Source organism: Sylvia atricapilla, chromosome Z, assembly GCF_009819655.1.
Source record: "Sylvia atricapilla isolate bSylAtr1 chromosome Z, bSylAtr1.pri, whole genome shotgun sequence".
Lineage (NCBI taxonomy): Eukaryota > Metazoa > Chordata > Aves > Passeriformes > Sylviidae > Sylvia > Sylvia atricapilla.
The window spans coordinates 66993788-67006135 of NC_089174.1; positions in this window are offsets into that span (position 1 = coordinate 66993788).

A 12348-nucleotide genomic window follows, 5' to 3' on the forward strand; every position below is an offset into this window, starting at 1 on the left:
CAAAATAGATTTGTTTCCAATATAGAAAACATCTCCCCAGGGAGCATGAGGGAGACTTAGGAGTTGTTAGTTTTGGACGAGAGAGGCAGTGAATTTGATCTGCGAACAAAAGGGAACTGGCAAAGCTGACAGCTTTTGCTCTGATTGCTTTGCTTCCTCTGTGCTGGGCTATGTCTTTTTTTTTTTTTTTTCTTTATCCTTTAATTTTTTTTCCTTTTAATTTATTGAAATGCTCTGGATCTCAATTCACTTTCTTTGCTCTTTACTCCTTATTGCTTTGGCTGAAACTTTAAATCCCCAGTATGACTGGGATCAGGGCAAGAATAAAAATATCCCATGGAAAAACAAACCAGACCAAGGACATGAAAAAAAGCTGCAGCGTTTCTGGTAGCAGAGGCTGGGTGTCTCTTGGGAGCAGGACAGGGGCATGGGGATGGAGGGCTGTTGCCAATCCCTGCACAACAGGATGGTCAAAATGAATTGGTGGCCTGCACTCTGACTCCCAAGGATCAGAGTCTCTGCTAAAATCATCTATCTGACCTGAAGGGCAGGATAGAGGAGAAATATCCATGCCAAGGGGTGAAGCTAGAGGCTTTTCTTGAAGCTAAGAAAGTGCCAAGAGGGAAGCTTTGCTTTGTAAAATGTCCTCTAAGAGCTGAAGGGACATTAAAAAGTAGCTGCCAAACCACCCTGCTTGCCTGATCCTGTGTTTTCAGAAATGAAAATCCTTTTTCACAGGGGGAAACTGAGGCTCAGGGCAATGGTGTGGTATCAGTGAGTGGGAAAGGCTTGGTGCAGCACCCCACATTTCTGGGCATCAGCTATTTTCCCTCTGTGCAGACGGCTTATGTAGTCAATGTGCCACGTTACTCTCCTTTCATCAGCCTGAAATTACCATTTGTGAAAAGGGGAAAGGAAGCCACTCAGGCTGTTATCTGAAGCTTTTTTTTTTTTAATTTTTTTTTTTGTTGTTTTGTTGTTTTGGGTTTTGGTTGGCTTTTTTTTTTTTTTTTTTTTTTTTTTTTTTTTTTTTTTTTTTTTAATCAAAGGAACAGATGTTTCTTTTTGCTATTAAATGGGCTGCAGGGCTGGATCCTGCTCTTGCTTTCAGCACTGTGTATCTGGAGTGAAACAGCAGTCCCTCCAGTGGGAAGAGGTACTTCTTTGCAGTGCCTGACCCCTGGAAATTTTGGGAAATGGGCTTTCCCCTCTTTATGGCACCTTGCTATTGATGACATTAGTAACACACATTTACAGCCTGCCTGCTTTGGAGTGGCTTTAGGAACATTTCTCCTTCCTGGTTGCTGTTTTGTCTACCTCAAAACAGGGCAGGTTTGGTTTTTCTGTTGCCTCCCCCTGTGCCTTTGGCTCAGCTTCTCTTCCAGTGGTGCTTTTCTAGCACCATCCCTGGCTGCCACTCAAAGAGACCCAGAGCGGACCACTGCAGTTTATTTCAAGAATTTCCTGGGGAAAACCATCACCCAGTGGGATCCCACAGCCCTGCTCAACCTTTACCTTTCTATCAGTGTTGTCAGGTGCAGACCAGCCTCCTGCAGGACCTTGTGTGCACGGACTGGTTTGTAAGATGTTTTTCTGCAGCAGTTGGGCTGTTGTCACCTGTCTTGACCCTTCTTACTTATTTCTATTCCAAAAGATGTGGTGAGTAGCTATTTGCCTTGCCAAAGACCTTGAAATACAGGGCCAGGGGCTTATGTTCAGATGAAAACTCCTGCACACCCTGTATGGACATGGCCTGCTGTCAGGGTCTGATTCTGCCAGCTGCATCTGAGGTCAGTGTCACAGTTGGATTTAGCTCCTGGTGAAAAAGATGAGAAAGCTGGAGCTCAAGTGATGTGCAAGGTTGGATCCTCATGGCTGAATTTTGTCATTGCTTTCCCCAAAACAGGTGATTGTCTACAGATCATAGTGTCATCTGCTCACAGGAATTTTGAGCTGATACTCAGGAAGGGGCTCAGCAGTGCACAGTGCTGAACCTCACCATCATCATCCTCATCATCAGACTGGCAGTGGGGCACAGCAAGGCCAAGAGCTCCAGCACATGGACACATGCCTGGTGGAGGGAACAATTTCTGAGTCCTGTCTCCTCAGGGCTCCCTGTCCTGAAAAGAGGGTGGGGTCCACCCCAGAAATGCCTCATCCTGAGCCCAAGAGAGTAAACTTCATGATCACCCTGCTTCTTTGAGAAACAGCATCTCAGGGGTGTCTGCTGTGTTTTTACCAATTTTAACACTTAATCTGAAAGAGAGAAACCCTTGAGAGAAAAATTTGAGGGAGATGTGCTAGCCTGGAAAGTGCATGAGCGCTATTCCTGGCCACACTGCAAAGAATGTGCATGCCTCCAGCACCACAGATGTCCTGACAAAGCCCCAGCTGCTCTCTGAGGATGGTGGCCACATTTCAGAAAATGGACTCCCTGATCAATAGCTGGAAACCCTCACTCCTCCACATTAGGGCTGAGGTATGGGGACTGTGGCTGGTTAGGTACAGAAAAGAGCTCTGGACTGCATCAGGAGCATCTAAGATGTCAGATTGTCTTTAATCATGAAAATACAAAAGCAAGAATCTAGTCTGACTGCTTGGCTGTGCTTAAATAATAGTTCATTTAGAAGGTGGAATTTAAGCCTAAAAGCTAACATTTTTGGTGTGTATTTATAACTGCCAGGCACAGAGAACCTATCTACACAGCATTTAATTTCTTTCACAAGCTCCTTTGATCCAGGCATTACTGTCCAGGCAAAACTGGCACAAGTTCCTTCACAAGCATGACCAACCATGCTGCTGTGAACTGCCCAGCACTGGAACTGAGAGTGGATTCATTTTAATTGAGTGTTTGGGCTAGCTACACCAGCCAGAAATCTTGCTTCAGCTTGTCACCATGAGCTCATTACCTCCAAAATCCAAAGCCTTGCCTACTTCACAGGGATGGAAAAACGGGGCACTTGGCCAGGTGCCTGCAGCAGGTCTCAGCTACAGCGTGTTGGGTGATGTAGAGGACGATGCTGGGATGGGATGGTGGAGGACACCCAGTTTGACTGGGATGGAGCCAGGGAGGTGTTTGTGCAGTCTCTTAAACGTCCATGGGATGTGTAGAATAAAGTTCCTGAAGAGGAGGGCATGGATTCTGGGTTTACAGCACATTATCACTCTGTCTGCCCCAGGGCAAGCAGGAGGACCATGAGCTCTGGGAAAATCAGGCATCCCTTCCATCTGAAGGCAGGGAGATGACTGATAGAGTCACTGGTCCTACTCCAAACTCCTCCTGCACTGGCCTCCAGGGTACAGGGTTTTTTTGCAAAGAGGGAGAGGCACTGTTAAAGGGTGGCCCATTTTGAACACATCAGAGCCAAGCTGGACCACAGATCCATCTGGGAGGGAGGACAAAAACACTGCCTGGGCTCCTCCAGAGGCACATGTCTAGCACAATCCCAGTAAATCCTGCTTCCTCTCCCAAATAATATTTCAGCCTACCACAAGCTCTAGGATTGCTGGAGTGTGGCAAGTTCAGTTGCTCACCACTCCTTGAGTCTCTTACTGAGAGACAGTGAAGAATATATGTATTCCCTCTGCACCTTTTCCATGCCTTTAAGGACTATTCTTTTCCTTGACTCTACACAATATCTTTTCCAGGCAACAGTGTCCCACTTGACTAATTCCTCCTGGTACAGAAGCTTTCCCAGACCTTGGATTGTCTCCATCTGGGGATCTGAGAGAGCAGGAGCATATGCACTGTTGTGTATACAGATTTACATCGTTACATGGTGATGTTGGTACTTTGCTATTATTTCCTAACAACTAGTTCCACTCTCTGAAGCAGTAGCACCTAGCTCATGAGCTTGGCAGCGCCCCAAATAGTTTATTTCCTTTGTGTAAATCAACCTTGTATCTCATTTGTCATCTCACTGATAAGCAGTTTTGGCAGGTCTTTTGGCAGCTTTTAGAAATCAGGTTACCCTAAACTCTTGGTGTTGGCAAAAGATGTCACCTCAGTGTCTACACCCTTCCCTAATTCATTCATGCTCAGACTGAGCAGTGCAGGTGCCTGTGCACCCTGCCTGAAGGGCTCTGCCTCTCTGCTGAGATACTGGCCATGCTTCCTGGCCTGTTTGTCCATTTGTAGCTGAGAGAAAACCTCCCTGCTCTTCTGCCACCCCTTAGCTCCTTTAAGGGTTGTTTTGCTGCTTATCTTCAGGCTTGTTTTGAGATCAGCCACAGAAAAGCTTGTGGGATGGGAACCCTTCCAAACCTGCTTGCAGTGTGTTTTAATAGTATTGGTCCTCTGCTTTGTTCTGCTGTGGGTTTGTCCTCAGCTGATCATCTCCTGCATCTGGAGAGGACTAACACCTTGCACTAAAACGGAATGGGGGCTGACCAGCTGGAAAGCAGAAGAAGGACCTGGGCCTCCTGCTGGACAACAAGCTGGCCATGAGTCAGCAGTGCGCTTGTGGCCAGGAGGGCCAATGGTGTCCTGGGGTGCATTAGGAAGACAATTGCAGCAGGTTAGGGAGGTGATCCTGCCCCTCTACTCAGCCTTAGTGGGGTGCATCTGGAGTGCTGCATCCAGATCTGGGCTTCTTAGTACAGGAGAGACATTCTGCTCCTGGATCCAGCAGAGGGCCATGAAGATGATTAAGGGACTGGAGCATCTCTCTTATGAGGAAAGGCTGAGGGAGCTGGGTCTGTTCAGCCTGAAGAGGAGATGACTGAGAGGAGTCCTCATCAATGTAAACAAGTATCTGAAGGGTATGAGAGGATGGACCAGGCTCTGCTGTATGGTTTCATGCAATAGGGGCACAAGACAATGGGCAGAAAATGATGTACAGGAAGTTCCATCTGAATATGAGGAAGGATTTCTTTACTGTGCAGGTGACCACACACTGGAACAGATTTCCCAGAGAGGCTGTGGAGTTTCCCTCACTGGTGGTACTCCTGAACTGTCTGGATGCAATCTGTGCCACAAGCTCCAGGATGGTTAGGGTGGTGGGACCAGGTGGACCTCTGAAGTATCATCCAACATTCTGGAATTCTGTGATTCTGTGAGCTCATGGTCCTGCAGATTCTGCTGCTCCTGAAACAGGGACACTGAGGGACCCTTGAAGGAGGGACAGTTCATTTTTTTTTGGTAGTGACAAATTGATCTTCATACTCGTTTCCAGCTGTCTTATCGTGTATTTACATTTAACCTCTCAGAGACTGTGCTCTTTTTAAATTCCTTGGATGCACAAGCCTTCAATAGTTGAAATCTGCCCCCTTTCCTTCGTTGCTCTGCAATTTTACCCAGTTGGCCTTTCAAAGGTTTTTTTCTGTGAGGAGGAATGTGCCCATGCTGAGCCTCTGAAAGGCTATTTTTATACAGTCCCTATGTTTCCTGCACAGGATTCATCTCTTTGGCTTTTTATCTAGTTTTTATTCTTTTTAATGAGTGTCCTCCTGGCAATGTCATTCCCTTTTCTTAAGGAAACAGTGATGAGGGGGATTTTGCCATCCATACATGTATGATGGGCACCTTATGTGTGGTTTGTGGGCACTTCTGGCTCCAAGGACAGAGCAAAGTTTGGTGAGCTTCTTTGGTGAGCTCAGGAACCAAGCGCTTTGTGCAAAATCCTCTCTAGCAACAAAAATACCATGTCAGCATCACACAGGGAAATGGTAGAGAAACACTAGTTTGGTTTCAGAGACCTCCTGAAGTCACAGTAAGAAGGGAGCCTGGAGTTGTTCTTCTGGAAATTGTCAGCAGTATTGTTTTTATTAATTTATTCATGGAAAGGGTTATCAAGCAATGGAACAGACTTCCCAGGGAAGTGGTGGAGTCACCATCCTTGGAGGTGTCTGAGAAACCAGTGGACATGGCCCTTCATGCTGTGCCCTAGCTGACAAGATGATGGTTGGTCAAAGGTTGCACTTGTTCATCTTGGAGGTTGTTCATGACATAAAAGATTCTGTGATTCCTCACTGCCTCCCATCCCTCCTCCCTCAGGAGAGGTCTGTTTTTCTCTCTGGACCTACAGCAGTGAGGACTGGCTGGTCCTGCACTGCAGCAGCATGCAGCAGACACCCCCATCAGAGTGGCTGCTCTGTCAGAAGAGGAATATCGTATCCAGTTGGATCCCTGAGGTCTCTGTGGTCTTTTGGAGGGAAGTGCCACTCCAGATGGCAACAATTGCTGGGTATCTGTGGAGGAAATGTGCATTGGATCTTCTTTTAATTTTCTTATTATCAGTCTTTGCTGGTGTAGCAGCCAAGTTATCTTCTCTAGTAGCTTTGTAGCTTGCAATATTTGAGGCTGTTTTCCTGCCCTGGGAAGTCCCCCATGACCAGCCACGCTGTGCCAGGAATTTTCCCCAAACACTGCTTGTGCTCTTGTGAGTTTGCAGCAAACACAGAGCAGAGAGGTAAGATGTTTTCATGGCAATCTGCGCCATGACTGACAGGATTTGCCAAATCTCTCTGCAAGACAGCATTGTTTTGCCCTACAGCAATGTTTCCTCCATGCTGTTAGTCCTCATGGCTCCTTTGGAAGCCACGGTGAGTGTAGTGAGCAGGTGAGGGTGGAGTCTTCCAAGGACTGGGTTTGGCTCTGCTGTGGCTCCCTTGGGGTCTGCATGGTGAGGTTTGTAGCCCACTGTTCCCCTGATAGATACCCAGATCAGGCAAGAAGAGAGAAAGGCCAGCAGGAAGGGCTCTGAGCCCAGCAGCTCAGTGGCTGCCTCCATCCTTTCACAAAGGCAAACTGAAGCTGAGCTGGGGAGCCTTCTGCAGCAGTATCAGCCAGATGAGCAGTGGTCTTACTGTATTAATTAGACATCTGGGGAATCTGGCAGGAAGCCCACTTAATTATCCTTGGTGCTTAAGGATGCTTTCAGGAGTCCTTCCCTTTCTGTCTTCTCTCAGAGCTTTTTCCTTCCAATGTGTCATCACTTGCACACCCTGGAGAGACCTTCACTCTTGGCCCAGGTGGGGAAACTACTCTTCCAAACTTTGAGGGCCCAGGAATGTCCATAAGTCATCAGACACAACATGGGCACCACAGGGCAGTGGGGAGGGCAAGATGGGGCAGAAAAATCAGACTGTGGGACATTGCCCTTCTTGTGGACCTGTGCTGCCACTCCCTGAAGCTGTGTTTTGGAGTGTCCTGAAGGCAAGTTTCACATCTCTGGCTAACGGTAGTGTTTGCAGTGCTTTGTCTCTGCTTTTGGCACAGCGTGTGAAATATCTCTAAGGTTTGCCTTACAGCACCTCCCAGACTCAGAATAGAGCTGAGATGCATTTCCAGCCCTGTGCCCCAGGTTGCTGTGAGGGTGTTGAGGCACTGGCACAGGTTGTCCATAGAAGCTGGACAACCTGTGCCAGTGGATGCTCCTTCCCTGGCAGTGTCCAAGGCCAGGCTGGATGGGGCTCTGAGCAACCTGGTCTAGTGGAAGGTGTCCCTGCCCATGGCAGGGTGGTTGGAATGAAATGGTCTTTAAGGTTCTTCAAATTCAGGCCATTATATGATTTTGTGATTAGCAGCTGTGCACAGAGCAGGGTGTTCAGATGCCTTGTCCTTCCCTGTAAACACAAGTCACCTGCAATCCACTGGGCAAAGAGGTCCTTGCTGCCTGCACTGACTGCTTGGTGGCTGCTTATGGCCTGGAGCCCCTTAGCTCTGCCAGTAGCACACAGAGCCTGGCTTTGCATCAGACTCCCCTGTTGTCCAAAGGGATGCTGACACTATCCCATAATCCCCTGATGGAGTTAAATAACTGCAAACTCCTCTCTGAGCACCTAGTGCACTTAGCTAAAATGGGGAAGGCCAGCTCCTCAATACAACTCAATGCAGCTGAAACTCCAAGGGTAGGTACAGAAGCATGAAAAGCACTGGAGAAACACATCTGCTGCCTCAGTCCTTCCTAAAGCTTAAATTGTACTGGTGTGCTATAGAAAACAGTTAGTTTGCAATTAGTATATGGGAGGCACAATGAGATAATTAGCCATCAGTTACTAGGATAAATGTGACGACCATTCCCTGCTTACTGAAGTTTGGCTAATTTGACATCAGTGGCTTTGTTAAGTGATTATGAATTGCACAGGAGGTGCAACGAGCTGGATCTTGCTAACAAGGGTGCAAAGACATGTGACTTGCACTGGGGACAGTAATTGCTCCCGAGGCGACTGCCCCTGTCCCACATGGTTATAATGTCTGCTGTATTCTCCTGCTCCCCAGCTGCTGTGAGGGCCCTGCCTGAGCTGTCTGCTCTAGCCTTGACCCTGTGGGGAGGGAAGGCACAGCATCCAGCTTGGCAATGGCCCCTGCACCTTGATGTCCCCTTGGACTATCATGTCCAACTTGACAAGACCACTCTGCCATCCTCTGGTCTGTTTGACCAGCAGCAGGGTTGGATGTTAGGGGACATGAATCTCAGCATGGAAGGGATGAGGAGGCCTGGCAGGATATATACCAGGTACAAGGAGGTGGCTTTTGCAGACAAAAAGTCAGCATAATGAACAGTAAGAAAATACTCCAGTGGATAATATTAAGGAGAAGGGCAAATAGCATCTAGATGGGCACAGAGGAGGAAACAGGGGAAGGAAAACTTTTGTGATGGTCCAAGGGAAACCTGTGGGATGGTACTTACCAGACAGGGAAGTTTGAGTTCTCTTGTGGTCTTGAGGGGACTCTGAAATGCCACTTCTGTCCTAGGCAGAGCGAATGGCATGGAGACATCAAGAGCACCCTTGAAAACCTGGGATGTTGTGAGGCTATGCCTGGAGGTTGTGGCCTCTACACCAGGAGACATAAATTCTTAGTCTGGACAGGTGTCTATCTCCACAGTGGTTGTCTTGCTACCCCCACTTATGGGCGCAGCGAGGAACTGAGGATGGGAGGGAAGCAGGAATGCCCAGCTGGTACCTGCCCAGGCTTTGAGACAGGCAGGCACAGATGTGCCTGTGGAGGCAGTCCAGTGGTTGGGTCAACACTGTGTGCTGGACTGAGCCAATTGTCCTGCTGGGAGATGGGGATAATTAGCATGAGCCCAGCGTGATGCTGATGGTACTTTTGAAAAACGCTGCCTTAGATATTTCAAGGGCATGCAGCTAAGCAACCTGTTAAATGCTCTTACAAATCTAACAAGATAACCAGCCCCCTGAGAAGCTGAACAAACACTTGCATTTCCACTCAGAGGGGGTGAGCCACCTTTGCAAACGTCAAGCTGCTCTCCAGGAGGCTTGGGGGCAGTGCAAGAAGAATCCCCAGGGGCTGCAAAATGGGAATAGAAACCCTTGTAAAGTGGTTTGTCTTCAGCGATTTGTCTCTTTGCTCCCTGACTTGAATGAGAAGCTGCAGACACAGCATGAAAATGAAATATAACCAGGAGGAACACTCCATTTCAGCTCTCCTGCATCTCTTACTGCTCCCTCTGGTCCCTGCCGCTCATCTGCTGAAGTCCAAGGCAAAGTGCTATTGAGCTGCTGGATCTGATTGAATTTTTTTCACATCCTTGAAGGGCTGCAGTGACTGTAGCACTGCTTTGAACAGGAGAGGACATGGTTAGCCAGTTGGCAGGACCAGTCCTCAGGAGACCCAAGCAACGTCTGGCTGAGACTGCTGAATGAATGAGTAGCAGGGCCAGCTCTCTGTTGCCATGTGGAGACTGCAGCAGACATCTGAAGCAAGGATAGAGGCTGAAAGTAAACCTGCCTTGGTAACACACTTAGATAACAGTCATATCCTGACATATATCTGTGGAGAGGAGGTATCTGCTGCACCATTGCTATGATTCCTCCCAATGGGCTTTGATGGACTCCAGGTAACACCCTTGGGATTGAACTCTGTTGGGAGATGGACCTTTCTGTCTCTGTATTGAATATCTATCTTGGGATGCCCTGGGATTTGACTTGGCTCTGAGCTGCTCACCTGCTGGTAAGCCCTGGAGGGGCTGCCAATATTTTGGAGAGGAAGAGAGCAGCAACTCATGGCTTCAAAGAGGGCTTTGAGCCTCCCAACTCCCAAAGCAAATCAGAGAGTGAGCATAGACCCAGAGACATCTGTATCATCCTTTCTCTGCAGGCTACAATGTGGGGATGTGGTAGGCACATCCTACCAAACAGTGGTGAAATGAGGAAGGCAAAATTCCAGAGCCTTTGGGGACAATCCTCTTCTGAAGCCCTAGGCTGTAGGTGGCCACCATGGTGACTGGGGGAGCTCGTATGAAAATGCAAGGCTGTGCTGGGGTCGACAAGGTGAGGATAAAGACACTGTTGCTCTGCGCTATCCATTGTTATGGAGGGATTGAGAGAGGAATCACCCTACTTTTCAGGGTGTGCTCTTCCACCTCTTCAGCCAGACCCCGGGGCCTCTGTGTGGTGTAGCTCAGGAAGTGAGAATGCAAATTGTTCCCTGACTGAGCTGCATGCAGGAAGCACAAGGGCTCCTGGACCTTTTGGAGGGGAGGAGAAGTATTGTGAGCTGTTGCAGCTATTTGCACAGAACAAGTCCATCCATATTTTTTGGGATCTCTGTGATGTTCAAAAGAGAGCTGAGCTGTGGTCTTCAGTCTCGTCCCTCTCTGGAGTCCCCCAGCTGTGTCTCTTTAGCTATGGGGTGGAGGATGCTGCCTGTCTGGTGCAGTTGGGACTCCCAAATGGGGTGTGCATGTGTTCCCAGGTGAACACTGTTCAAGTCTGGAGAGGAGATGGCTCTTGCTGGCTTCAGTGACATCAGGCTGAGCTGTGAGCAGGGCTGGCTTGAGACAACATGTATTTGTTGTCCAGCTGGCCCCACCAATGGCAGGAGCAGAGACCTGGCTGTGTTACCTGTTTCCACCTCCCTCGAGCAGGCCAGGGAAAGCAAACCCAGCCCTGCAAGGACAATGAGTGAATTCAGATGAGATGGTGACATGGGCAAGGAGGCTGGTGGTGGGGCTGGGCTGAGCACACAGGAGCTGGACCATGATGAAACTCCTCAAAGGGCAGTGGAGTCTCATAGATCGTCCTCCTCATTCCTTGGGAGTGGAGAGAGATCTTGGCTTCACATTTCTGTGGTTTCTTTGCTCATTATAGGAAAAAACGAAGGGTGAAGACAGGTCCATGAATCATTACTGTTTGGTTTGGCTGCATCACCTCTCTGTGTTTAGGAATGGCTGATTCTTTTTCTTCTTGTGAGTTGTTTTCTCTTCCCCCACTCCTTCGGGTTTTGGGGTTGTTTTCTGGTTTTTGTCCCTTCAGTTGTCCTGAATTATTGCAAGATGGTGAAACAGAAGATCTCTTCCTTTCCTTGCATTGGCTTCTCTTGCAGCAGATGTCAAATAAAAGAGTCCAGGTTTTGAATAACTCATCCCAAAAGGGGATCTTTCACCAGTCCCATGACGAGACATTGCAGGAAGCCACTGGCGTGGCCTTCAGGCTCATGAGAACACTTTCCAGGGAAAAAAAAACCCCACAAAAAAACCCCCCCCAAAAAACAAAAAAAAACCAACCCCAAAGTAAAAAGGAACAGGATTCCTCTATCCATTTCATAATTATGTACTTTTTTCAGGTCCTTGCTGGAACATCTGTTCTGAATTTGTACACAACAAATTTGCTAGTATCTCTAGGTTTGAGAGTATCTCTAAGTTTGTTCATTCCTTCACTGCTGGGATGCTTGGGTTGCACAGTGAGAGAGTGCCCGCACCACCGTACGCTTGTGCCTCAGCAGGGTGGGCATGACAGAGGACACAGCAGAATGGCTGCTTCCATCCCATGCTCCACAGGACTGCTGGGGCTGCCCCCTTCCTCTCCCACTGCTGCACATCAGGGGTGGCCATGCCGTGTGCTTTTGGCATGCACAAACTCAGTGTCCTGTTTTTCTCTTGTGGCAGGTATACGTGCCTCAGCACCTGGCAAAGGTGTTTTCAGACCCACCTCCCTTCTGCTGTTCCAGGCTGAGGCTGGGAGGGGACACAGCACTCCTGTGTTTGCAGTGATGAGGGTCCTAAAAAGACAGGGTGCAATTTTCTCATTTGAATCTATGCTGGGTTATAATTTTTCCTAATTTGTCACCTGTCATGACACAGGAGCGAGGGATGAGAGCTCCCTCTTACATATCACTGCTTGATTACATGGTGTCAGAAGAGGCTTTCACAAATTATTCCACATAGGTGGAACAGTCTGGAAGAGGAGTTTGGTAGAGAGCTACACATAAGGGCTGCAGTCTTTGCAGCTCACCTGGCAGCCAGTTATGTTGAGGAGGCCGAGGGGTGGACATCCTGATCTTTCAGGTACATAGACACCCTCAGCAGTCAAAAATCAATTTTAGGTTGAACGGGAAGGAAGAAAGCAGATCTCCCCTGGAAATCTGAGTGTGGCTGTCAT